At 41.7% G+C, this 27,751-nt stretch overlaps 1 protein-coding gene across 4 annotated transcripts in view; it reads right to left on the minus strand.

Moving 5' to 3' along the window:
* Positions 1 to 27,751, minus strand: part of LOC133121884 (axin-2-like) — a 93,314-nt gene that overhangs the window by 18,154 nt on the left and 47,409 nt on the right. For 2 of the 4 annotated variants that reach the window (XM_061231413.1, XM_061231412.1), the window contains one exon: positions 22,349 to 22,443. The gene's annotated coding sequence lies outside the window, so the exon portion shown is untranslated. Of the gene's footprint in view, positions 1 to 752; positions 834 to 1,351; positions 1,578 to 22,348; positions 22,444 to 27,751 lie in introns of those variants that run through there. The other 2 variants (XM_061231414.1, XM_061231415.1) reach the window with 2 other exon arrangements.

Consider the following 27,751-nt stretch of genomic DNA (forward strand, 5'->3'; position numbering starts at 1 on the left):
CATAGGATATCCACATTGAAGAACCTTAACCGCAAGTTCTAAAAATCTAAGATTTCCGAACAAAAAAGTATGAAGAGGTTACAATAAACAAAACTAAACGATAAGTGTAACCACGCGTTTAATGACCGATCGATAATAGATCCAGATTTCCTACCCGTCTAATATGAACTCACACGTAGGCTACCACAAGACATTGAGCCCACTCAGCAACGCGTCTCAGCAACGCGGCACCATTACGTTGTCTAATTAAAATGAACTCTGCTATTTCCAACCATATACAATAGAATAATCTATAAATACAAATAAACTATGCAAAATACCTCAATCGCCATTGATGTAAATCACACAAAAATAACAATAAAAACCTACCAATGCATGAAGTCAATAGATCACGCCTATGAAATGTGACTTTGGCGCTGCTGAACTTCCGAACACACCAGCGTGCTATCTTAATGAGAAGTCAATAGCCTACTACCCCACGAACACCTACCGATCACATAAGATTATCCTACTTTACCGTTTAAGTTAGGCTATAGACCACATCAGCCGTAAAAAAAACAGAAGGAAGACCGCATACATTATCAGTTGGTATACGGCTCAATTCAATTAGAAATGTGAGCAAAGACATAACCAAATAGCGATTCCATCAAATATAACCCATCTATGCACATCACAGCAGCCCGCTACATTCGCGATACACACTCGCTTCGCAGAAATCAATTCGTGATTCGAAACGTTTGTAACTCACATACCATTGTGTGTTCAATCCACAGCCAGATGAACAGCGTAAAAATGTGGATAGCGACCTTAGAAGCAAGCTCAGAATATTTAGCCTTAGTCTTCTTTTACGATATATTGTAAGTCCAACAAAAAAGCTTCCCATTGAACGAAACAATAATCCGTCAAAAGGCAGGAATGCGAGGGACGTCTGAATGCATCTAAAAAGCCCATGTGTGTCCTTAGTGCAAAAAGGATTGTCTGATGAACACCCGTCCCATTCGACAACTGACCCCGAAGTAGGCTACACAGGCAATCCTTTTTTTGATCACAGGGGGTGTCACGATCTCAAGGAGGAGGAGGTAAAACTAATCACACACAGGCTACTTTTCTAAGTTTTCCCCTTGCCCAGCTGGATACCGAAGGATCCATATCGCTAGGCTACTTATGTAAAAAAAAAACATTGAAACGCGCACGCTAACTACAACATCGATTTCTGTTACCATCCATTTCTACCGTATTTTCTCGCCTACACACATAAAGCATTCCCCACCTCAAAGCGGCTGAACAGAACATCAAAGCAACGCACAGGGTGACAATCGCTCGGATCGCACACATTCTTCCAGCAACTTACCACCGATCCATGAGTTCGCTCCACCACAAATCCTCTCGCTATTATCCACTGCAATAATGCAATAAAAAGTAATCCACAGTTTCAGCTGATAGCACCCCGTTCGAAGCGGTAGTCTCTCAAAAAAAAGGGGAATGCAAACGTGACTTTTTCGCCTAAAAAGGACCCGCGTCTCCTGCTCTCCTCAGGTAGCGTTTCTGGCAGTCAAAGCAGGCGACGGATCTCGTCTATAGGCTATTCCAATGCGAACTGGGCTGAAGGTTTAACTGTGGACATCAAAGTAAGGAACCGACGGCCTGGTCCCGAAAGGTACATAGAAAACATTGATTCTCCTTTGCGCTTTTAAACAGAAAACGGCATATATAAGACTGTATTATAAAATTCCCTCGCAACCAAATGATAAAACACGAACGCGAAATATGAATAATCAGTGGATATGCCCGGGAAGCAGTCAGACTGATTTTTGTCTTATTTCTGGAACAACAAAGTTGTTACTAAGTTGCAAGGACCTTATCAAAGACTAGCAATCTTGAGCCAACTCCCTGAGGCTTTGGGACGTCAGAAGTAAGTGATCTGCCGCCCCAATAGTATTATGCCTGCAATCCCTCTGTTGCTACATAAACTTTAAAGACACAGGCCTCCCTTCTTGCATAGTTTGAAATTTAACCCATTAGTTTCTGGAGTGCAGGGTAAGGAACATAATTTTGCACAATGGAGGCTGCATATATTTTACACATCCAAATCGACACGAAACCATTGCTTACGTTAGGGAATTTTCCCTTTGAATTTCGTTAATTGGGTGGTTATTTACTTGTTTTAAAAAAACAGACGATAAGAAGAGAAGAACGATCAGTTTAATGTCTCATCATAGCTACTGAATTAATTATTTTCCATCGCTGAGTAAAACGGCAGCATTTTGGTTTGTAGAACGCACTGGTTTAGATACGTGTTTGTAGCCTTCACATTTAACGTCACAAATATATATATATATATATATATATATTTTCAACAGTGAACACTAAACCAAATGAATTTGATTTTATTCTGGAGACATCAAGTGCGGAGAGGAAACCTCTCTCTGGGTTTTTAATACGGTACGACTTTCCAGGCGTCATTGCGGGGATCTTTAAGAGCAGATGAGACACTGATCCTACCCCATAGTACTTCAAAGACTATATTGTTCCTTTGATGTTGAACATCAACTTTAAAGAACAAGATATAATGAAATAAAGTAATCCTAACCAAAAAGTAAAACAGAATAATGTCGGAAATGTACTTGGAAGCAAAATATGGACTATTTTGGCAGGAACGGGAAATATGAAAGTACAATATTTTTTTCCATAGTACATTTATTGGTGTGAATTCTTGTTCAACAGTTTGCTGGTTCCCGATGTATACTGACTGAGTACACATGTACGAGTGACGACACGACAGACATACGCATCAGACAATTTGCATCAGATTCCATAACAAAGGAATTAAAGCTTTCAGGATAATTGTCGTGACGGTTTGTACGCCTACTTTGCGCCCAATCAACCAACACTGCCATTTCAGAGCTCAAACGTCTAGCTAGCATTAACTATTCAAACTGCTTCCCCATAACAAGAATTCCACCTTTTCATTTAAGCTAATTTGCCGAAGTGAAAATGTTACAACACCTGCAATGAATTTGCAGGCAACACTATAGCAGTTTTGCAGTTTATACTACAGTATTGGGTCACATTTTCTGTAGGGTATTCTTCCGTTTCCTCTTGTATGAAGGAGTTTACGTATGAGCCACATTTTCTGGATACTGAAAATAACAGATTCACAGTAATCCTTCTTACTATTTAATAAATAACCAGCAGGGGGTTTACCAGTTCAAAATAAAACTTGAGAATTTTAAAATACTACTAGCACACGGCCTCAACATGGCCACAACTTCACCGGGGCATCAATGCAAATTCTTCTTGAGAATTTGAGAGCAGCGACTGATTAATGTGTCAGACGTATCCACGCACAACAATCTAATTTAAATCCACTTCAATCATTACGGCTTGTTGATACATTCTGGTGAGTCCCTCACATCCCTGCGGGATCGTCACCCACCGACTGAAAACGCTGAGTACCGACTGCATTCACACGGCCCCTTTCTTATTTTAGGTAAGATGGATTGGTTTTTGATCAGCGTTCTTCACTGACAGTGAGCACTGACCCATGCTGGGCACCCGGGGACCGGGGACACCATTTCAAAGCCTGGCCTGAACATCAGTGGAGGAACCCCGGTGACAGCTGATCTCGACATGCAGTGAGACTGTAACACAGCACCCCCATTATGGCACAAGTGTGGGGCTGTGAGCTTTCTGACAGCTGTATTTTATTTCATCGGGGAGGTGGACGCCCCAACCTTGAGCGGGCTACGGTTTATCCTACAAAACACATCCAGATAAATGGGGAATTTTCTTGTCTGAGAGAATTAAGTGGGGTTTTTTGTTTGTTTGTTGTTGTTCTCAAAATGACAACATCCGTGCACTATGTAAGTGGGAGGAAGTCAGTTTTAGTTTCCTCAAACCAAACACTGGCTGTCCACAGAAAGGGCTGGATGCACTGGCATTACTTTGATAGGTAAAAGGCATTGACAAGCATTGCTTATCCAATAGAACCAAGATGTGCAGTTAATGATGCCAGTGAGGCTTTGGGAACATTTATTTGCTTCATTTGCCTGGGAACGTGGATTAAAGTGAGATAGGGTCTGTCCAACAGCAATGAAAAACAAATCAGGATACTTAGATTTTAAGGTACATGCATGCCCATTCAAACACGACACCCAGATCTTGAGGAGTTCAAACGAGCTGATATCAGTTGAACGCTTATCCAAGAATAGTTTTTGAGTACACTTCTGCAAATAAACTCATGGGATTCTGAAGGAAAATGTAACTAATGGAGTTAGTATGTGGGAAAAAAAATGACAGATTACAGATCACTATGAGTGTAACAGTGAACATATATTTAACGGTATGACGATTGTTTATTAATCTGTGTAAATTGTGTACGATAAAACAAGCACATTTTGAATGTAATACAACTCCAAGGATTGGTTTCACAGATTCAAACTGACCTTAGTCCTGGTCTGAAATGAATTTTGTATGGATAATCTCCATTCAAAATTGAATTTACTCTAGGATTAGTTTTAATCTGTGTCTGTGAATCTAGCCCTGAGTGTTGTATTTTGATATCATAATATTATACATTTAAAAAATATTCGCAGTTTATCTATAGGGCCCTCAAATGTGTTTATATTCTCTCAAGCTTAAAAAAAATCAAAGACTTATAAATTGCTAAATATCCCGTATGCGTAATCTATTCGACAGTCCAGGACCTGTCCTATTTACTATAACCAAGAAAAGATTTGTTTATTCCCTTCCGAATGTGGACGGCCCAATCAAATCGTCAAGCCTGTCCCATCAGTGAAATGTCTTCCCTCGAACCTGGCGAGCGCGGACAACCCCGCGCGCGCTCTGCTGAATCACACGCCGCCACAGCCACTGCCGTAGCTCGCTGGAGAAAACAAAAAGAACGAAGACTGGCAGGGCTGAGGAGGAGAAAGAAGAAGCGAGGGATGAGGGGAAAGGCAACGGGGAGGAACGGAATGAAGCGGAGGACGGGATGAGTGGGTGGCAGAGAGAGAGAGAGAGAGAGAGAGAGAGAGAGCAAAGTAAAGACGGTGAAAGTTCTGTCCCTGCAGTGGAGTTTAGTTTCCGTGCGTAGCTGCTGCAGGCACGCTGAGCAAGGCTGAGCGCTCACTCTTGAGCATTGAGACGGGAGAAATCCTTCCGCTGAAACCCTCCCTCCCTGGCTGATGCTCCCGCTGCCAACTATGCCCTGAAAGGCTCGGGGCAGACACGGGGCAAGCCATTATACTGGAACCCAGCGTATTAACCGGAAAAGCCATGGAGTAAACCCCAATGACACATTGTTCCTTTGTTATTCTCTGCTTTTTAATAAACCACTTCCTTTCTGGATTTTATATGGGCAAGCAGAACGCTGAGATCTAAACTATACCAGAAATATAGAAACCAGGTGTTGCTTAGTCAAAGGGTTTGGGCTTTGAATGAACTTCACTGGAGATGGCATTGTTTGCCACTGCCAACATCACAAGCAGATGTCTCTTCCACAATAAAAAAATGTCCTCTCCACAGAGATTGTTTACCTTCAACGTCATTCAGCTAACTGCACAATTTCCTTCCTCTGCCATACAGTGCAGATGTGATAGTCTGAAGTGGTCTCATAATAATGTGAAAATAGTTTTTTTCAGTGAGTGAACTTGCCATCAGATATTACATCCAGGCGATACTACATTTTTCTATCTTGAAATTTGAAAATGCTTTTCTGATATACAGTATGTACATATATACAGTATATTCACAGATTTAACTATTCAAACCTGAAATGAGACAATAGTGTTGGTAACTTACAAATGATTAACAATTTGCATTACAAAAACTGCAACCTACACATTGTCCATGCATTTCCTGAGACAAAGTCTTTGTAATCACTCCTCAGTATGAGGATGTTCTGAAAAAGAGATACTATTTCTGAGAAGATTCCTCCATTCATCACTAAATTACATGTACCAACAAGATGACAAAGCCACTCTATAACTGTAATAATATTTTATATCGCTTTTGACATGCATATGCTAAAGTACACCGTTAGTGAAGTGGTTACAAATATATCACTTTATCAGCAATTATTTTTCACGCTGTAATTACTTTTCAATGGATGTTCCACTGCAATGTGCTGATACATTGAATCAATTATTATTCTACCTATGTCATTCTATGATTCCTTTCCAGCTCTCTCAGTCTTTTATGTTCATAAACTGGAATTGAAATGCGATGGTTTCAACCAAGCACAATCCCCGTTCTGATTTAATGGCAGCCACGCTTGAAAACGTTGAAATGTTGCCTGGGTAGATGATACATGAGCGCGGAAGCTAAATTTAGCTATGTTGCATCAACATTTTCAGTAGCTAGTAAGATAGCCTTCTTCAATTGTACAATGAAAGGTAAGCATATCTGACAATCACACAGTCATCCCCAGAGCTACTCACTGTAGCCACAATGTTTTGGCTGCCTGCATCATTATATTTTAACTGTGGACAATGCATCTTTTAAAAATACATATATTGACGGAAGTTACACAGTCAGATTTGCCATACTGAAAGAAAGAAGAGACAATAAGTAATCACTGCAAAGCTGATTGTGATGACTGTTATTTTAAAATGACCACTACTTTTTTAACCACTGCTGTTTACGCCATATTAAGACTGTGTTCAGTTACATTACATTACCTATGAGTTTGACTGCACTCCATGTTGTAAAAATTAATTGTGAACACACCGGTATGATACAAATCTCAGTCACTAGCTGGACAGATGAATTGTGCTCTCTGGTTCTAGCTTAAAGAATCAGATTGTTTTGGCTTGCTTTTGGCACCATACAGGAAAGCTTCTGGGATAAATGATATATCTAAAGATATATCTAAACTGGAGTTGTTATCACTGTTCTGTTTTGTGTGTGGACATTAAAAACGAAGCAATGGAAAGTCTGGTGGAAAAATACATATGAAAAAAAAGTAAGAAAGCCTTTTAATTGTTTGCTCATACAACCATGTGAATGTTCTCCCTTTGGATAAAAGTGTAATGTAAAGTTGGTTCTCATAGTCTTTTGATCAGCTTAGATGCTTAGCTTTAATTAAATTAAAATCAAAATACACATTCACAAAAGAAATCCAGTGAATGATTGTACTCTTACTGAATGTTGACTCTTGCTTATTTGTAGACTGATTTGAACTAAGAGGGGAGTGTAATTGTCAATGCTGAAGACTCTGGCTCTTGCATCAAAGTAACGCCTTTCACTGAAGAGCCATATTGTATTTCAGTCCTGTGCCTTTGTAATAAAAAGTACAAATTTAAAAGAAAGGAATAAAAAGGAGAAGGGATAAAAAAGTCACTTCTGAGACGTTTCTAAAGTATACTTTCAATAAAATGTACAATGGTTATTTAATCCAAAAGGGACAATCTTGAGCCTTACTAAAGCCCTTTGCTATACAACCATTTTAGGGTCAATTTTAGTTTATTTGAGCCAAGTGACTGGAGACACCCTTTACAAACATAATGTTTGCAAATAATTTCCTCTAAAAACATCAACACAGCTCAAACCATGAGAAAATGACTGGGGACTATTTCATGCCAAGTCCATTATTTAGATATAGGTGGGGGGTACTATAAAATGTCCTCAGTCCCTATTTGATGTTAACCCTCTCTATGACCCCTGTATCCCACACTCACCATTTCACAGGCAAATCAAAAGTGTTTCACGGGAAGTGCAGTACAGGGCCTGGCTATTTGTTTAGCTGCAATAAAACGGGGTTACCAGCAGGGTAACTGTGGTATCATGCAATAAAACATCTGCCACTTGCTCATTATTGATTACACATAATTGCCATTTTCCAGCATAGATAAAAGAGAAAATCCATATATAGAGCCATATAAGCAAATAACACATTCCAATTGTTTATTTCAGTTCAAAGCACATGTTTAACCATGGATTTAAATATAATGTTTAATTATTCACCGGAATACATTCCGGTAGGTAAACAAATGTTAACCGGATTTAAATACGCATTTAATTGTGGTCCGATCGAAAAAAAACCCCCAAAAAAACGACCCAAACTCAAGTAACACTAATACTGTATCTTCAAAGAGACTGGAGTGGCCATATTGGGCATTTTGGGCACAGCACTGCTGTAAACACCAATAAAATAAAGTGCATCTGAAAGTGTGCCTGCTCTTCTCTTTGAACCAACCCTGTGATCAGTTACTGCTCTCAATTATGGCATTGTCCACCTCTCTTTCAGCTCGGGGTTAAACTCTTAGCAGCTCCCTTTGAAGCGATTATCCCTTTATCTCAACCCAGACTGAAGACTTCTCAGGACAATAGAAAATGAAACCAAGGGGGAGGCTTATGACAATTATGGAGGAGGTCTACGGGGAGAGAGGAGTGCGGATGTCCGTTTTTACAGGCCCCGGAAAGGGGACGGGACGGGACGGGATGGGGGGGGGGGGGGGGGGGGGGGCGAGGGGCTACAAACTGTTAGTCTTGTGTGACTTATGTCCTTGTCAAAAGAGGCAGGTAATTAGCCGAAAATGACGGCTGGCAGTGAAATGAGTGTGGCGGGAGGAGAGCGAGGGAGAGGCGACGCCACAGAGCTAACGCGGGGAGCGAGAAGAGAGGGGGAAGGATGAGATGACAGTGAGCGAGCGAGAGTGGGAGCGATAGATAGAGAGAAGGAGTGCAGTTGTCAGCAGAATCAGATGTCATGCAGGCAGCAGGCTGAGATACAATTAAAGTGTGGAGTTAAGACGGGCTTTGAAGTTGGCCATGGTACATAACACCCTTAAAGTTAGAAAGGGCTACCATTCAGCGGCTTGTTATGGGCTGTTAAGAGGATCTAGTTAAAAGGGCCAATTTGAGAAAATAAACTTTAATTTCAACTTGAAATAGTCTCTAAATAAGGATGGAAGTGGGCAATGGGTAAAAATATATCAGCTCTGCATACATTTTGATTAGCCGAAGTTGTGTGTGCGTTGCAGGAGGGCTGTGTGTCTGCCTTCATGACTTTCATGACTTTTTTTTTTTGTTTTAATCCCATTTTGCGGTGACTTTAAAGTTGGACAATGTATAGAAACAATGTCTGATGTGCATCCTAATCCCTCTCTCCCCGAAACCTTGGGGTCCGTTAATGAAACCTTGCAATATGGCTTTCATTTAGTCTCCCTTCCTTTCTTTTGATGGGGTGATGAAAATACGTCTTAAAGGTTTTACTTTTCAATATTCATTAATGCCTCCAGAAGGATCCTCCAGATTATGGCTACAGTGCTGATCTGCTTTGAATAAACATAACCCTGAGCCCTGGCACTCAATGTAATTAAACCCAACTGTGCTGAGGGTATCGGCCATAGGAGCCCTGCACACCCTCACTCAACCCAGGGGAGTTCAAACTCCAGGTTTAAAGTAGAACTCAAAACAAAAATAAAACAAATCAAAATCAAAAACAAAGCAGTTCCAATGAAAAAATGCTCTCTTTGAACTCGCCAGCCAATTTTAGCCAGACCTTGTGGCGGATGTACTTTTTTGTGTTTGTCTGTCCTTAGCCTCCTATGAGCTAGGGGAGAGAAACACATGTGTCCAGAGAAAAACAAAAACAAGAATCTCTTGTTTAGCCTAGGGGAAAAACATAAGGTGTAAACATAATTTTTAAAATAATACTGTTTCAAAAGATGTTTTTACACCTACAGTAAATGAGGAATCTGACCCTCTGCGACTTTAGCCCACCTTTGGTACTTTGCAAACGCACACAACAAGTACTCAGTCAGGAGTAATAATGAATAACCACCTACACGGCAGTTCTGTAGTTTTGTAATCTGGCTTTGTACCCATGAAGAACAGTATGCCAGGTTAATTTATGGAAGAAGTGAACCATGTAAATGTCCATGATAATATGAAGCCTTTTCTTCAGCTCTGGCCTACTTGTCTCTTCCGAACAAGTCCAGAATGTGAATGCTACCTGCGGACGTTACATTACATTACATTATCGGCATTTGGTAGACCAGAGGTTATCCAGAGCGGCATACAGTTGATTAGACTAAGCAGGAGACAATCTTCCCCTGGAGCAATGCAGGGTTAAGGGTGTTGCTCAAGGGCCCAACGGCTGTACGGATCTTATTGGGGCTACACCGGGATTAGAACCACCGACCTTGCATGTCCCAGTCATTTACCTTAACCACTACGCTACAGGCTGCCCCTGTTCGTGACGTATGCTGAACATATGCTGAGCTGAAACAAGATATTCAACCGCCTAGAAGCTGCCCCATTGGTGCAGATTTCATTAATCGAGTTTGAAGTCATTAGACAATATTTTCTTCCTGTCAAACTGATACGACTTTCACACCAAAAAGAAAGTTATGGCTACAGGTCTTTCCCTTATGCACGATTGCCCAGCTTGGTGCAATTTCAGATCTGTCAAGTAGCAGCTTCTACCCTATAAGGACTGGAAGCTCTTCCATTATTTCTGAGACTAACCCACGAGCCCGGCTCTAAATTGTATGAACCGCGAGATCCCGGTGTGAAAGCACAGTGTGACAATCCTGGCCGTGTGAAGCGAATTTCTGCAGGAAAAAGTTTTCTTGAGACGGGGAAGTTGAAGAGAAGGGAGCCGCGCGGTGCTGGGGAAGCATCACTCATGATGGGCTGAACTGAGAGAGCACTCGTGCTCCTTCCCCCCCCTGAGCCTGGCCACGGTACTTCAATGAGCCAACAGAGCGGAGCTGCCTGATCACACGATTCAGCCTCCAACACTCTCCCTGCTCCGCAGCAAGCCTGCTCTACAGCCCGAAAGATTGCTGATGATCTGAAAAAAAAAATGCCAACAAACAAATGAAACAAAAAAAAAAAACTTAGAGAAAAACAGGAAGAAACACACAACACGGCCCACGAACTAACAGCTTTTTAAGGAGTATGCATAGGGGAAAACAGAAAAACACCTCCCAAGATCTCACTCAGAATCTATAAAAAGCACAATGTACTTTTTACAGAACACTTTCTAATGCAGCAAGCCATATGGTGATATGACAGAGTCTATTCTACAGTCTGAATGTCATGCTACATCCTGACAGAAAGTTAAAAAAAACACCTTGGGGTACGAAGCATTAGCGAGTATTTCCACAATCCCAGCTAATCTGGCCACCCAATACGTTTCTTCTCTTCACTCCAAAAATGTCCATTGGTTTTAATGGAAAATGACACTAAAATAAAACCATTTTCAATAGTTCTCATATACACTGAAAAAAGTTGAGGAGGACTAATGTGACCAAATGTCCAAAATACCTTGTCGTCCAACACAATTACAATAAAATGAATTAACACAAGCTAATGTCACAAACTAACTGAACGTGCAAATGTATGTGATGAGTCGAAGGTTAAAATGAAATGCGTAAGATAGCCAGTGGTCACCAATGATACAGACAACTTCAACGATTTTTTAAAACGAAGTGGCTTATCATCAAGCACCAGCTTCCAGAATGTGGAAGAGTACTGTAATCTCAAATCAATATCAAGAAATCAGGAATTCTGTGATTGGATAGACAGACAGAGCCATTATGCATCTCATATTTACCCACTCCTAACTTGGTATACCTATCCCTTTGCCAAAACATCCTCCGTTGATTCAGTATAGCACAGACTAGCAGGTACACTCTGTGAAAAATACAGCCCCAGTTCCTTTCACTATCCAGTCTGCTATCAGAGCTACACGGCCGTCGCACAGGACTGCAGTTAACTGCACAGATGAGGAATGCAGACCGCGGGACCTCTACTGGCCAGAGAATCAGTAGAGTGCAGTATGATGGGGAACTTCATCAATTCTTTCTGTGACCTTGCTTGCTGAAACCCTCCATCTATGCCCAGGGGTATCGTGAGCGTGGGTGGGGGGGCGGGGCCTTAATGTTAACTTTGTGTTACAGTCGTCTGTAAAAGTGCAGGGGACATTGTGACGATGAAGTCCTCTTCACTATACATAAAAAATATATATTTTCATGGTTGAACACGCTACTTCAGTCTACCTTAAACTGCTGACGGTCTAAACCTGTGACTGGTTAAGGCTAGTTGCACACCTGCTGGAGATTACAGCAGGAGTCTTTAAAGCAGGCGTGTGCGGAGCAGGAAGGAGGCCATTTTGTAGGGCTGAGGTCTCTTCTATTGAAAACATGCAAGTCCCCTGCTGTCATTTTTTTATAAATGCTTTTCAAAAAATACTGTTCTTCGCCGATGGCTCTAAATTATTTTTGTATGGCCAAGTAGTGGCTAGCTATGTCACAGACATGTCCACCCCCTGTAAACTGCACCTATGATCTATGCACAACGCTATCGCCAACTATTTGCCAGTCCACAGTGCTGCCAGTTGGTACTGGCACAGACTGTGACATTGTACTGTTGCCTCCATGCTTTTGATTTTCAAAACAGCTGACCATATCAGTACGGTGCATATGAAATTGACAACGCATCTTATTCAGGATGGCCGCGTGGGAGCAGGACTATATTGTAAAATAAATAATTTACTTACTTCGGCATGAAGGACATCCTGGGCTTTATAAGCAGATAATCATTTGTGCACTGTGAGATCTGCAGTGGCAGCATCTGATTGCAATACAATAGACGCTGCCACCTGAGAAACCTGCTGATGGTCAGCTGTCCACTCTGCCTGACTTTGGCCTGAAGCCTGAAAAATATCTTTCAGAACACGGCACATAAACCACGGTCACCCTGGGCTTACACTATTTCCATCAACACAGATGAGTACCCTGCTGTAAAATCCAGCTATGCCAACTTCAACAGGCCAAGCTGGTCATAAGCTGGTCTAGCTGGGTATGAGCTGGTCAACCAGCTAATGCTGGTAGCTTGTCCGAGTTGGTAGCTGGTCAAAGAGATGCTTCAAAACACAGCTTGAGCTGGTCAAACCATGTCAAGGTGGGAGCTGGACTGAACTGGTCAACCAGCTACCAGCTGTTTCAAAACCAAACTTAAGCTATTTGTTTCAGCAGGGTAAGGAAAACATTGCAGGCAAGACATTAACACGATTCACCATACCCCTATCATATACCACCAAATGTGATTTTCCAGGATATGACCTGACTTTTCCTGCACCTCACTTCCTTTATCCTATTCTGTCTAAATGTGCCAAACCTGTTCCTTAGCTGAACCACCAGCACAATCCAGTCACCGGTCTTCTGTATGTTTAAATGTTGTTATAAAACACCTCGGTGTACCCCGCAGGAGCTTCGAGTCCGTGGGATTGCGGGGGTCAGAACTTCAAATTGAATGCAGAGGTGGTGTGGTGACCCCTGACCTCCCTCTGACCAGCTTGATATTTTATTTCTGGAGAGAGTCTCTCTGCTAAGAGAAGCCGGTTAGAAGATGAGACAGCCGCGGTGTGGGATGCCGGCTCGTGTCTGATTCATCTCGCTGTTCTTCAGTTGGGCGCTGCTGTGCCGGGGCTGAGCTTCAAAAACACTTCTTACGGAGAGAGAGAAAAGCACAACAACGGGCAACTTCTTCTGTGCTCTGCTCCGCTCTCTCTCTGAGCGCACCGAAGCAAAAAGTTAGGAAAAAAACACTCACACAGACAGAGGAAGGAAGAGAGAAAAAAAAACACCCCGAAAAAATGTAATTCACTGCGACTGTTCCACAAAGGACCGAAATGTAACTGATAAAGTGAAATCGGGGGAACAGACTATATGACTGAACTACTTATAAGGATTTACACAATACAGGACCTTAAATAACCATGTCTGTCCCTGTATTACTTTCCAAGTGAAACAAGACATCGAAATAAATCATTATGCATTCAATTTAAATAATTTCTAAAGGCTTACCGCAAATTTATCTACAGGTATGTCAGAGATTAACAGGATTAATGCATTGACATGTACACAAATCCATTTCGAATGAAGATGGCAAAATGTCAACGGTAGAGGTGTTGAAATCCCTCATGCTCCCCCACACACCTGCAATGGTGTTTACAGTAGAATAAGCAATATACCCCAGTGATAATCTGAAGTAGTCTGCCTGCCTTAGATAACCTTTATATATCTGATTATCTACATTACAATATCCCGTATTCATAGCCAAAGGACAAAATACATTTGTGTTCACATACATACGACACTCATCAAACACTTTATTAAGAATATTTTCTTATTTTATTATGCCTACTTATTCATGCGATTATCTAATCAGCCAGTTGTGTGGCACAGCTGTAGATACAGGTCAGGAGCTCAGAGTTAAAGTTCACCCATCAGAATGGACCATGATTGTTGGTGCCACACAGGGCGGGTTGAGTATCTCAGAAACTGTAGATCTCCTGGGATTTTCAAGCACACTAGTCTCTACAGTTTACAAAGAATGGTGAAAATGTTTTTTTGCCAGTGAGCAGCAGTTCTGCAGACAGAAATGTCTTGTTAATGACAGATGTCAGAGCAGAATGGCCAGACGGGTCAGGAAGGTGACAGTAACGCAAATAACCACACATTACAACAGTGGTATGCAGACGAGGATCTCTGAACACACAACTCGTCAAAAAGTGGATAGGCTACAGCAGTAGAAGTCTAGAAAATAAGTCTAATAAATACCTAATTATGTGCCCACTCAGTGTATATGTCCAGAACTGGCATACCACATAGCCAGCTATCAATGTCAGTATATGTGTGAAAATATCTAATGTGTATTAATATTCCGAGCAGACGTGCCATGTTCTCTTACACTTTTTGAATACGGATGCTGAGCTACAGAATGGACTGTGCTGATCAGGGGAGCATTCTGTGCTGATCTACAGAAAGCACTGTGCTAATCAGTGGAGTATTCTGTGCTGATCAGGGGAGCATTCTGTGCTGATCTACAGAAAGCACTGTGCTAATCAGTGGAGTATTCTGTGCTGATCAGGGGAGTGTTCTGTGCTGATCTACTGAACGGACTGTGCTGATCAGGGGAGTGTTCTGTGCTGATCTACCGAACAGACTGTGCTGATTGGCTGAGCGTTCTGTGCTGATCTACTGAACGGACTGTGCTGATCGGGGGAGTGTTCTGTGCTGATCTACCGAACGGACTGTGCTGATCAGGGGAGCATTCTGTGGGCCTTACATGTTTGATGAAGGGAAAGAGAAAAGAGGCAGGAATAGCCCTGAAACCTGGGCCGTAAAATGTAAAGCGGTGAGTAAACAGTGTGAGCCCCCCCCCCCCCCCCCGGCCCTACTTCACTCCCCCGGCATGTGGGCAGTTTGTTTTAAAATGTAAATGAGCTGATCAGTGGACAGTGATTGCCCCTGCACCTGACATGAAAGCAGGGGGAAGGACAGACACTCATTTCCTTCCCTGGCCTTTACCTCCCTGCTGCACTTCATCCAAACACTGATTTATGGACCTAACAGCTCCCTGCCACACCGACACAAGTCAGGTAACACACCAGGTAACTCACCACCACACCCCCCTGGCCTGTTGGCGGTTCAGACTGGGAAAGCTCAGATCAATCAAAGTAAAGTGAGGCACACATTTCTTTTTTATTGCCTATTGAATGGACTTAATTATTCTTGATGAAGTTCTTCGATCTACATTCACCTTTACATCTTTACAGTGTAATGAAATGAGATCTGCAAATTTCAGTTTGTAAATATACATTTTTGTAGTTTAAATGTAACCAAAAACAATGTATTATTATTTATTAACCTTTATTTAACCAGGAATGTCCCATTGAGATTAAAAATCTATTTTTCAAGAGAGACCTAGCAATACATGCAGTTTCATTATGGCTCAAAACATCCTTTGAAAACCCTGGAATTTATGATCAGGATGAGAGCCTACTCAAAAGTAAATGCAAGAACAAAATCATAAGGTCAAATTGCAGTAATTGTATACAGTGGTGTTTCTGACATTGATGAAACGCTGATAGGTACACATGAATTACATAACTGATGTACATATAATTTACTTATGATATACTGCTGCCTAAATCACAGCGCAATTTTCTTTGGATAAAAATGTGCAGCATATTGTTGAATCCACACATTTTTTGAATTTGTGGCTGAATGTAGATCACACTTTGGTTTCTGATCCATTCATATTTTAAGTTATTTATTGTAACTGAAGTGAACTCCAAAGTGTGTTTATCTAGCTAGTAGCTACATTCTTCATTTTCATGAGAAGACAGAAAACACAACAATGTGACAGTTCAGAGAAAACTTTTGTACTGCTAACTGATGAATTATTCAGATAATTGACTCGGTTGTTATTCCAGTAAAATGAATGAAAACAGATACTGTTATTGTTACATGTGCTACATTGTACATGTCCATCCTGCTTGTGCATATTTGTAGCCAAAGTGGTATGCAATGTATCTTTGGGAAGACGATGATGATGATAGTCAGAGAGAACTATGACAATAGTCAAGGGGGGACTATTCAATTCAATTTCATATAGACATACAGTATGCGTCTGAAATAAAGTTCAATGGAAATTGAAGTAAATTTAATTTTGTACAGTGCTTTTTGCAGACGGGTTTTTTTTTAAGACGAGGGCCTTCTTTCCTGTAGGAAACCTCGATTGTAGCCTTTTTAAATGTTAAAACAAATAGTTTCAGATGAAAGCAGTGGTCATCACACCTGGTAGGAAACAGAAACCAGCTTGACACAAATACTCCCTTTGTGTCCAAAGGCTTCCCCCCCCCTCCAAGGCAGCAGTGGCATCGGTAAATAACCTGGTTTGCACAACAGACTCGTTTTTCAGGTGGTCTTGTTTTCCTTCCGAGTTAATCATAGTCAAGTATACAACGGCAATTCAACTTTGAAAAAGCGAAGCCTTTTATCATCTCGCGCTCCTCACAGCTAGACCTCCGCCCCTCAAAGCGCAACACCGCACCTTAAGATACAACCTGTTTCAGCAGAGCTGTTCAAAGCACTTCCTCTCATTTCAGAAAGGATCTACATCAGCCATACCTGCGAGCAACACTCAGCCATACCTGGCCCAGGGGGAGAATGTGTGGCTGTCATAAAACTGCTGCTCAGGCAGAGGAGAAAGGTACCGTTTGGAGTTCCACATAAACGCAGAGACCCATCCCTTTCAACAGCCCACTCACTATGACTAAACAAAGCAAAATAACACACACACACACACACACACACACATACACATACACACGCACACACATGCACACACACAACCAAATACATGTGCTCTCTCTTGCACACACACAGATATGCAAGCACACACAACCAAACATGTGCCCTCTTTCATACACACACACACACCTGCACATGCATACGCAATTTTACCTCATACCAGAAGCAAAGTTTGCTCCAGCGGAACATTTTTTTTTTTTTGCCATGAGTTTCATGAGCATATGCCAAATTATTCACTAAATATTATTTACTATCTATTGTTCGCTAAAATCACTAAATGTGTGGCCACTAATTTATAGAAAACAACATGATGAAATGACATCTGTGTTCAGCAATATAAAAAGTATGGACAAATGCATTTGCAAATGCATCAAATTACAGGGTGTGAAATGAAATAAAATGGGTGACATTGGCTGCTGCATATGGCAATACAATAAATTAACATTCATAACATAAGGTGTCAATAACTATGCATTTCAAACACATTGTAAAACATCTAAACACACACACACACACACACATTGTATACTGTAAAGCAAAGAAGAGTGAAGCAAAGAAAAATGATACCGTAACATTATGAATTTAGCTAAGAGATTATAGGTGATCCTGAAAACATGTTACGCAATTGAACTGAAACAATTTGCAGGCACAATATTCAAAATGTACAAGATGAACATAAATGGAAATGTGAAATGAAAAACATAGCACATTAACAGAAATGAATAAATGTCCATGCGTCTGATGCTTTATTAGAGAAATGGCCGCAGCACTGCAGCCAGGGACGAGGCCAGCTGAGGGGCCTGGGTGGGAGGTCCCCATTCCTTCCCCTGCAGTCAAACTCCACGCGGGACCTGTCTTTACAGGCCGCTCCACTCCAGGTCTCCAGAGCTGAACCTGGGACTCTGAGGCCAGATAGCACTTCTCATGGCTTTTTACTTCAATTCCAGCTCAACATTTACATTTTTTACATTTTTGTCATTTGGCAGATGCTTTTAATCCAAAGCGATTTAGGTGCATAGGTTCTTCCACAAGTTAAAGCATCACATCCAAAGTTAAAACTCAAGGTCTCCAAAGCTGAACCTGGGACTACAGCCTGAGACTAAGGCCAGATAGCACTTCTCATGCCTTTTCACTTCAATCCCAGCTCAAGGTCTCCAGAGTTGAACCTGGGACTAAGGCCTGGGACTAAGGCCCGAGCAGCACCTCTCTTTCATTTCAATCCCAGCTCAAGGAGGGCATTATTTGCACAACTGACACGAGAACAGCTTCAAATTAAGGGGCGAGAGGACGCGAACACCAATAAAGCCGCGTCTGAATGTTTGTTTTTCCTGGTGTGGTGAAGGGGGGGGATCAAAAGGGCAGCTCCACACCTGGCGGAGCTTCAGGACCTGCAGTCTTTTATGGAGAGTGGCTCCAGCTCAGCAGCTGTGGGTCTGGAGGAGTCGGATGGCCCTTGAGGTTCAGGGTCTAAATGCGACTGATGACCCTGCTAGGGTCAATGGCGCGCTGCTCCAGGTTCCTAATTGGGACCAGAAATGTGATGCCCGCTCACACATGCGAAGGTACGGACGTGTGCTGGGACACTCTCGCCGTTTCAAGCGTGTCCTAACCTGACACTGCAGGATGAAGGGCCTCGGCACCCATGAAAGCCACAGGGTTATCAGCAGCATTATGTAATAAGCCCATGTGAACTTTGTCAGTATTTTTTAATTGTGCATTGTGAAGCACTTTCAGTGGCTTGTTTCCTTGAAGAAAAAGCGCTTTAAAATTAAAGTTAGAATAATAATATGGAAAGTGTGTAAGAGGCAGAAGTAAAAAAAAGGTTTGCACTTTGAGTGAACTTTATTTTCAAAGAATGATTTGTTTTTCATGAAGCAATGCCTAGCATTACCGTTAACACAGATGTTTGTCAGATCACAGAGTTGTTATTGTTATTTCTACACTGTGGTGCGCAGAAGGTGTTAAGGCCAACTCTCCCAAACATGATGCAGCTCTCACGGCTGATGTCATCTTTGTGTTTAATGATAGTCTTCACAGGAGAAAGTGCTCTTATGCCTACATACGGTCTCTCATTTATATCTCTCTTCCCAAACTGATGCACAGTTTCTCTCTGCCCTGCTACAGACTACATCAGCCACACACACACAAACACACACATATACACACACATAAACACACACAAACGCGCACGCACACACACATACACACATACATAAACACACACACAAACACACACACAATCTCACACACAAACACACACACATAAACACACACACACAATCGCACACACACCCACACAAACACACACACATAAACACACACACACAATCGCACATACATAAACACACACACAAACACACACACAATCGCACACACAAACACACACACATAAACACACACACACAATCGCACACACATATCATATCTCTCTTCCCAAACTGATGCACAGTTTCTCTCTGCCCTGCTGAGACTACATCAGCCACACACACACAAACACACACACATACACACATATAAACACACACACACATACAATCGCGCACACACACACACATACACACATACATAAACACACACACAAACACACACATACACACACACATAAACACACACACAATCGCACACACACCCACACAAACACACAATCGCACACACACACACACACACATACACACATACATAAACACACACACAAACACACACACAATCGCACACACAAACACACACACATAAACACACACACACAATCGCACACACACCCACACAAACACACATACAATAGCGCGCACACACACACACACATACACACATACATAAACACACACACAAACACACACACAATCGCACACACAAACACACACACATAAACACACACACACAATCGCACACACATATCATATCTCTCTTCCCAAACTGATGCACAGTTTATCTCTGCCCTGCTGAGACTACATCAGCCACACACACACAAACACACACAATCGCACACACACACACACGTACACACACATACACACACACACATAAACACACACACACATATATAAAGAATGAGGGAATGCCCCTTCTAACTGTTGTCATAACAGCGCCCGCTGCATGCACTCAGTCGTTTCTGACTTCATCAGGTAGCGTACTTTCCCATTGCTGCGTCTTCCTGACTAACTGAAAACGTCTGGCCACCAGCAAAAGACTACACGAAGAGAGGCAAAATTCCAAATTTGCACACCTGCCCCTCTAAAAGTCTGTACACGGGCCTGTGAGCAACTGATTCTTAATTCGAAATTAGAGTAGATGCCATCATCTTTGTAAAGAGATGGTGAAATATGATCACTGAGTAAGCAGGCTTTTGGATTTGTCCACTTTCCATGTGAGAATGTTTTTCTTCTTCACAGACCAGCACATACCCCATGCTCTACAAAGGTAGCTGTCTCTGTAACTCTAGTTTGTCAGGGCCCTCAGTTTCCTCAGACTTCCTGTCCTGCATTGTTATTCTTTGGACACAGGTGAAACGCAATCTGCATCTTTGAGAGCGCGCGGCTTTGTGTTCCCGCGGTCTGAAAGGAGCGGGGCTGGGAAGGCTGGGAGCGGATCGGAGCGGAGGTGATGTAATGCCGGCCTTACACTCAGGTGTGTCGCCCGTGATGACATAAGCAGCCGCTCGCAATGCTAACCGCTAACAGGATGTTGCGAAATGACAGAAGATCAAAGCTACCGCCACACAATACAGAGGAATCTTGAGTTTGAGGACCTGTGGGCCTGGTTTGCAGTCATCAGGGCCCAACTTGATTTACTGCACAATGCATACTGATGAACCAAAAAAAGATGAAGACAGTCACTCAGATAGGGGAGCATATTTTTGTTGCAATAAGCCATATAAACATCAAAGAACGACCCTGCATAACCCTGCGTTCTCCCTTCTGTAAGGGAGCGCCAGTTGCAGGGAATTGTGGGAGCACTGCTGAAGAAAACTCCGGAGAGAGGCTTTTGTATTAGGCACTGAAAATCTTTGTTACCGCGATATAAAAATATGCTACATTAAACTTTGGTTATAGTTGGCCGCAATGCAGTTGGTTTTTTGACAAGAACACATTACGTTACAAGGATGTAATACACCATAAAAGAGGAATCCATTCTGCCCGTAATTTACAATGTTCAAACAACATCTGATCAGAAAGCCATAGTGGTTATTTGTAAAGAATCTAGTTATAGCTATAAATATGACACAGTTTTGGCCTTTAAAAAGTACTCAAGGGCTCCCAGAACTCAGTGGGCACAAAACAGCTATTGTTTCGATTTTCAATATGTAAAAAAAAAAATCTTTACCACAGTTGCATGTAGAATGAGGACCACTGGAACTAATAACTAATTTGACTGAGTCCTTGAAGCCTGTATTAATGTAGTTGTGGGATATAATTGTCTATAAACTGATGAAGCAATCCAGAGACTTCAAAGTGCCATGGCTAAATCAAATTCATGTCTTCAACAGAGGACTTTCACTACATGTTAATGACCGAAAAGAATTAGGACGACTTGAAAGACATGCTTGTGACAAATCATACTAATTCACCACCAAGTGCGTCTTTCATCCGCCACCTCCCCGCCACCCTCCCCCAATTTTGTTTTTTGGTCAGTAACAAGTTCTTGGCAGTCTTTTAGATTTTTTTTTCCCACCATTCATTTCACAAATATTCACAATGATTGAAGTTCTGTGATGATGCCATAATCCGTGCGCAAAACTGCCAACATAGCATTAGGCAGAAGTGCTGTGCATTTAGAGAACGCTCTGTTCCATCAGCTTCACTGGTCTCACAGCTGCGAGACCTCACTGTACTTAATGGCTTGATATCCCACACAAAAGCTTAGACCTTGAGAAAAGGGCTTCTGCCTGTGTCTGCTCAAAGCACCGGGGTAATCCCAGGCCCATACCTGCATGTCCCGCATGTGAGTTATTGTGAAATAAACGGATTGGAGCTGCAAACAGCAGAGATTGGGACTAAAGCTTACAGCTCAAACTACTGAGGCCAGTGAAAGACGAAGCTAGCTCAATCCTGGCCAATGCTGTTCCCTTGAGAAAATCCCCAACCAAACCCATTTTCTTGCTGAAAGTCGTCGGTACAAGGCAAGCAAAAAATGCATTTTCTGCATGGGAATTTAATTATGTACCTTCGGTCAACCAATCTGTGGCTCTCCTGTTTATTTTCCTCATCAGCACTGTGCTGAAAGTCAGGCTTTCTCACCTGTGATTGGTGGGGGCACATCCTCCAGCTCTTGTCCTAAGGCCAGCAAAGTTGGACTCTTGTTCCTCCATCTTGAGCTCCTCCATCAGAGGGACCTTCAGAAAGAAGCACAGACACTCACACGTTGTAACTAGCCCAGGCACCACTGGGGACCCACACAGAAACCAACCTGTTCTCCATGGATGCATTCTGTGGATCTTAGATGCTCTCAACATGTTTACAGGTAAGATAGAGATTGATCAAATAACAAGAGCCTTTATTCAAAAAGTGCAGAAGACTGTGATTATCTGTGCTTTAAGAAGCCCTACAGACAAAGACTATATGTTTGTTTATTAATTTTTTTGTTTGGTTATATCTAATTGTCAATAGCTGGCTAGCTGACATTTTTTTTACATTACATTACATTACATTGTAATGTAATTATGCCACCGTCCAGGGCTTGATTTATTTTTTGTCACATCAACAGTATTCAGGCACACGACCCACAGACCCACTCCCAAAGCTTCAGCTCACCCTTCTGTACAGACAGACAATTTGACTGTCGTACTTGGGAACAAGCTTTGGGATGTTTATTTTTGTTTGTATTTTTTTTTAAGATTTCCAAGCTTTCCCACAACCATCATTCACGTGAGTGCCATTCCCTGGGCAAGAGTCCCACAGTCAAAACAGGGTCTTACGCCAGATTTACACCAGGAGGAGAGCGGACTCTGTGGGGCATCCCCTCCCTTTTGAAGCCCATGCTGGTGGATTATTGCTTTCATGCCAGCCATGGTCCGGCGTGGAGATGCGGTACAGTCGAGTCTAAACGAGGAAGCGGGCGGGACAGTGCCCGGTACACATCCACTCCTGGCCTAGCTCAGGCCCTGCAGTTCATCAGTGACACACAGTGAGCAGAAGACTCCAGCGGACACACTGAAACTCAAACACCGGGGAAATTCACACAGCAGACATGCTTGCGCACGGACCCAGGTGTCTCCAGTGGCACAAAATGTCAGCCTTTGAATTGTTTTTGTTCTTTCATTTCAGTTTTTTTTCTCTCAAGATGTAAATTTTTAAGGAAAGAAGTGAGGGAGAAAGAGAAAAAAAAAAGATGATTGATTTTCCTAAAATAATTTTCCTGTTGTGGATTTAACTGATTGTTCAGGCTTTCTGTAATTAATCTTCCTGGGCACAATGAAAGGATTGGGAAGCGCTTCAAAGCGGGTGAGTATGAATTATCTGCCCAGCGCACACTTTTTTGTCCAAGCTCAGTGTGCAGAAGATTAGGGCTTTGCCACTCTGCCAATTTCTCCCCTCCTGATCTAAAGTGTCAGGCCAATAACATCAAAAATTCATCAATTTCCATTCTCCGGTTGTAGGTAACCTGGAAACCTGAGACACTTGAGACGAGAAACATTTTCAAATACACAGGTAACATAAAAAAAAACTATTTTTTAAAGTTGGAGTTCGTATTTCATCCAGTAGCTGTACAGGTTGACAGTTATTGGAAGAGTTACTCTCACAGAGGTTAAATTAAGGCAGAAAGCCGGTACAGTATTACTAGAGAAAGCCAACTATTAGATTCCTTTCCTTTCCTTCTCTGTCCCAATTACATTTATCTTTTCGGGTAAAAACAGGACGTTTTTAGTACTGAATCATTATACAGCACGAAAATCGAGCTCTTCCTGTTCACTTAAAATGGCTGGAGTGTAAAGCTCTCACCTCCCTTTGTTCAAGAGCACATCCTGTGCAATTGCAATTCAATTAAAATGTGGCTTGTGAGATATTCTGCACATCATCATCGTGTAATCACAAAGGACTGCTGTCAAGCCACAAATGCAGTTTTTTGCTAATTGTATAATAAAAAAAATAATTCCATCTTGTGTTACTAGGGCCTGAAGCATATTTTCTGACAATGGAAACAGGTCAGATTAACATACATAAATCATCCACACACTGCCTGCTCTAAAGCCCTGTCTGCAAATACAGAGGTAGGCTCTAACTCAAGGGAAAGATGAAAGCCTCATCTAAGCAGAGCTGGGAACACAATTAGCATGGCTAATGTGCTGAGCCCAGATTCTGAATGGAAAACCACATCGTCATTCAAAGTTGAAGTCACAAAACCACCTGCTTGGATGTTCGCAAATTGCTGAGAATTTAAAGATGGTTGGGTCATTGCTGTGTTTTCTTACCACGTGAATGCACATTTGTAAGTTGCTTTGCTTAACAGTGTCCTGTAAATGACTAAATTGTCATAAATACTATCATTTGCCTCCAGAACCAGTGACGCATACAGTAGGTTCATCAAACTTTCAGATCAATACCACTGGATTGAAGCTTGTATACATATAATTTAAGCACAAATTCAGTGAATGTTTTCTCTACAAACATTATGATGGATCCTTCATGATATCAATTCCAGTTAAAGCTGAGCTCATAATAGAGATAAGCTCCAAACTAAAGCTTATACCTGACTGGGACTTTAATTAGGTCAATTTCACTAGAAGACTAGATTAGGAGACACAGTCAATTCCTCCTTGTTCAGTCTGTGCACAGTATTGCCTTTATCAACTTGTGGTAATTTGATACTAGTTTTACATATTCTTACTTTTTAGAAACACACACAAATACTTCAAAACAAACTCTTAATTAAAATAGATTGCATAGAACATGTTAAAAGGCCAACAAACTGTAGACCATGCCTCAACAGCTGGGATATTTGTAATCGCAAGCCATGTATGGACTCAGCAGTATTCTAAGTCACTCTGTCCTTGGGTGGATGTTGAATGCACTTTCTCTGCAGTCCTTCAATAGAGAAGCACACTCAAACAAAATGTCCTCCCTAGTCCCTGGATGGAGCCCACTAACTGTGGTATGCAAATTAAACACATTAAACAAATGTTTGCACTCATAAGTTCAACCTATTCACCTTAGACTGCTATGTAATTCCTCTTACAAATTCAGCATGTTTTACTGGCTGTAATGTATGTCTACTCCACAAAACAAGTTACTGCCCTGCTGGACAAAAAAGCTCAAGCTATGTTTTGAAATAGCTGGTAGCTGGTATTTCAAGCTGGTCAAAGCTGGATTTTACACCAGGGTGTATATGGGAAAAGTTAAACACAAAAGTTAATTTAGCAAAAAACACAGTTGCACAATTCACTATGTTCATCAAATACATTTTGCTTTCTGCTGAATTGTGCTATATATCTTTCATTTTTAAACATGCCCCCTCATTCTCCCTACTTCTCAGTACCTCCAAGAAAAAAGCTCACTTCGTAAAGGTAGGTATCAATTTGACACAATTGTGTTCAAACTCTGCAACCCAGTTTTTGAACGGTACAATGAATAAATGATACCCAGCTCTTAAGTCAACATGTTTGATGAAAACAAAGAGCTTTCGAGACACTTTGAGGACACTTAACAATCGGGCACATCAGGAAGTACTGCCTGCTTTCATTGATAGACAAGTGATCAAAAAGCAAATCTCTCAAATGCATCCATTTATTTAGAAATGATCTCACTTTATGGCTTTAAAGCGAAATCATTTTCATCTTTCCCCCCTTTTTTGAAAAGTTTTTGCTTCTGATAAAGCGTTCTGCACATTCCCAGCTTAAAAATGAAAAAGTGTTTTTTTTTTCCTCTCTTAAAGTGACAGCATGTCATCTATGTATAGCCTTTAAATGGTACTTCCATTCAACTTTCCCCCGCGCCGTGTGTCACATGTTGATGTTTCTGACAGCTGCCAGTTGAAAGAAGCAAGGCCTCGATGCTCTGAGGATTTAAATTAAGTTTGTCACACCGCAGAGGGCTTGATGTGTACTAATAAAGTGGCAAAGAGAACGTGCACGTTCTTTTCAAATTTGAAAGTGACAAAACCCTGTCAATCGCAACTCCCAGGTACATCAAAATAAGCATCGCTCATAAAGTTTCTGTCTCCAGATCTCAAGTAACGTGCGGTGATTTGCATTCCGCATCGTTGCATGTTAGGGGGGAAAATAGGACAGGTGGTGGGGTGTCGAACACTTCGAACACTACAAAGGGGTTTAGCCTTGGATAACTTGAGACCGCTGTGCACACGAGTGCATGTTTACAAAACAGTACTCCTCGCAAATATGCTTTCCCGGTTTTTCTCCACAATTTGGTATCATCAAGTACTGCCTCTTGAGTAACCACCGTGCCATCTGCACCCTGCAAGCATATCACATCATAATCTCACCAATCCCACACCTCCGTTTCAACGTAAAACACACTGGAAGAACGGCTTTCAAACGGTAGCAGTCCTCTGTATGAATTCAGCTCATTTTTTCAACTTAATACTCGATGGAATCAATAAATTATCGTCGTGTAAAAAGAATAAAAATTCCTTTTATCCTGTTTTTTTTTTATCCTCCCCCGCCCCAACCACCACCTGATATTAACCAGAGGAGATCGGATCACAGAGTAAAACACATGAGGTTGACATGCAAACATATGGCATGACTCCTCTGATCTTAATCTGGGTTTCCATCTTGATCTGTGCAGAGCTATTAGTAAAGATCAAGTTTCATGTCCTGGAGTCCTGTGCCTGCATGTGTTTGAACAATAATTGCAGTATGCAAACAACACTTTCCAGGCAGCAAGAACCAGGAGCCCACGTGACATCAAGCTGTTGTTTTTGAATGTGAATAGGACTGCCGGTGGAAAAAAAAAAAGACTACAGTTGCAGCAAATTATGTCATCATTTTTGTTTTCTTGAGAAGTTAGATGAAATGTTGACCAGGTGGAAGACTTGGGCTATTTCATGTATAATGAGATTCAACATGTGGCTATGGGTCACCCATTGTGCCTTTACCAGAAGCAATTGTTCTGTAGCTGGTCCTAAAGAACATCAAATCAATTCCAGATGTGACACTCTTATAGCATTCCAGAAAAAGTATGCTATCTATACTGCACTATCCACTGGATAACTGAGGGCTTTTTGATGTAGTATGTATTAAAATATCATTTAAAAATGAAGAAAAGACAGATAAGACCCATTTAATTTCCAACACATTATAGAGTATGTATACACTCAGTGAGCACTTTATTAGGTATTTATTAGACTTATTTTTTAGACTTATTGTTCCTCTGCTGCTGTAGCCTAACCACTGAAGAGGTTTGACGTGTTGTGTGTTCAGAGATTCTCTTCCGCATACCACTGTTGTAATGTGTGGTTATTTGCATGACTGTCAGCTTTAACCAGTCTGGCCTTTCTCCTCTGACATCTCTCATTAATAATGCATTTCAGCCTGTAGAGCTGCTGCTCACTCGATTTGTTTTTGTTTTTCGCACCATTCTCTGCAAACTCTAGAGACTGTTGGGCGTGAAAAGCCCAGGAGATCAGCAGTTACTCAAACTACCCTGTCTGGCACCAACAATCCTTCCATGGTCAAAGTCAGTTTG

This window comes from Conger conger, chromosome 2 (assembly GCF_963514075.1).
Source record: "Conger conger chromosome 2, fConCon1.1, whole genome shotgun sequence".
NCBI lineage: Eukaryota > Metazoa > Chordata > Actinopteri > Anguilliformes > Congridae > Conger > Conger conger.